This window comes from Etheostoma cragini, chromosome 8 (assembly GCF_013103735.1).
Source record: "Etheostoma cragini isolate CJK2018 chromosome 8, CSU_Ecrag_1.0, whole genome shotgun sequence".
NCBI classification, from domain to species: domain Eukaryota; kingdom Metazoa; phylum Chordata; class Actinopteri; order Perciformes; family Percidae; genus Etheostoma; species Etheostoma cragini.
In genome coordinates, this window is record NC_048414.1 from 27,991,561 (window position 1) to 27,993,297 (window position 1,737).

At 36.8% G+C, this 1,737-nt stretch overlaps 1 long non-coding RNA gene across 1 annotated transcript; it reads left to right on the forward strand.

Moving 5' to 3' along the window:
* Positions 1–1,052: 1,052 nt before the first annotated feature.
* On the forward strand, positions 1,053–1,579 carry LOC117948788. The gene is made up of 2 exons (XR_004657557.1): positions 1,053–1,189; positions 1,501–1,579. It is a non-coding gene; the product is annotated as an uncharacterized LOC117948788 (long non-coding RNA).
* The last annotated feature ends 158 nt before the right edge of the window (positions 1,580–1,737 follow it).

Below are 1,737 nucleotides of genomic sequence, written 5' to 3' on the forward strand. Positions count from 1 at the left end.
GGTCATGTTGTGTGAAAGTCAAAGGGGGAGGAGCTCCAGTCTTGTCAAAGTGGTGTGTGTCATCCCACTGCGACATTACATGCAGTTACACCTGTAACACATGCAGCAAACCAACTAAAAACATGCTTACACTAATACGTTTAAAAACACATGCCATTAGTCCATTGAAAAAACACTATCCTAGTGGTGCAGAAATCATATATGTATTGACATCCACCTTTGACATATGTATTAACTGTATATGCAACATTTAGGACTCCTGTCACATTTAAATTTCTTGACTTTACAATCATTTAAATTTTTCCCCAAACAAGATATTTCCCTTTTGTTGTCCGAATGAAGATCCGATAAAAAAGATTTGTTAATTTTGTTAATTTGGGTTCTTTCTGTTTTCACTGTGCTCAAGGAAGATAAAAGTATTTCAGTGGCAGTTTCTACTACATTTCTTTTATCAGTAAAACCTGGCAAATATGTAGAGATGACTGTCTTGAGAAGGGTGCAGACCTGGGGATTATCAACAGCAAAGAGGAACAGGTGTGTGTTTTATGTGAGCGGGAACTAGGGGTGCGGAGGGTGCTGCGGCTTCTACTTTAAATATTTGTGTACTTCGTGCAAGTGTAACACAGAATTTCCCTTAGGGGATTTAAAAAGTATTTCTGATTCTGATTATCTCAGCTGAGAAAGACGACCTGGTGTCGTTTGGTCCCGTCCAGTAAGAAAATGTCCCAGCCCTGCACCCTTATCGATGATAGCTCTGGACATGTGGATCTTTCAGACTACAGGGACTACAGCGGGGGATTTAGAAACAGAAGCAGTCGATCTGCTTCAGGGAGGACACAGTCAGAATATATTGAATACAGTCATAACTGAGCTAACCCGGCCGCCTTTTTCCTCGTTTTCCAGTAAATGTTTCTTCTCCTGGAAAATGTAAGACTACAAACTAAGACACAGAGTAAAAGAAGGTTAAGTCACCTTATGAGACGTTGGAAACATTTTGTAATTATGTCAAAAAAGAGAATACACAAGATTAAAATTCAGTCTGTGTGTGATGGTAACTAGGACAAATATATTTATTGTATTCTCCACATAACACATAAAAACATTTCATTTCACAATGACCAAATGTAGACCCTAACAAACACATGAAGGCACTGTGAATATAATGGAAGCATCTGCTGACGTAGTTGATGTTGCAACCTTGAAGTATTTTATAATTTCATAATTTCCTAGAATAGGGGTATGCTTAGAATTCTGTAGGGAAATCACTATTTTAATTTTAATTTCATTTGATAAAAATTCTGGATATTATATTGAATTGTGTTACTGAGAGGTGAAAGTTCAGTTATGATGATGTAATAAGCCAATGCCGGAGCGTAGTGGAGAGGCAACGTAGGCTATATTGCTAAAGTAAGAAGATGTGATTTGTGTAAAAAGATAATGCAACAAAACCGGCAAAATAAAGTTGCAAAAAAGAAGATGGAATCTTTTTTAAGTGTGCAGGATTCCAATATAAGGAAATGTGACAAGATACTAAAATGACCACTTGATGGCTAAAAAGAAATCATGAGATGTGTAATAATAACAAAAAAATGCTCATAAGTCAATGTAAAAATTCAAAAATACACATATAAATTACCCATTTTCTAGAATAGACATTCCCTTGAATTAACAGCCCCCGTTCTTTCCTCCACATCCCTCCTTTTAACCGTTCCTTGAGATGTGTTAAAGAGGCTGCCT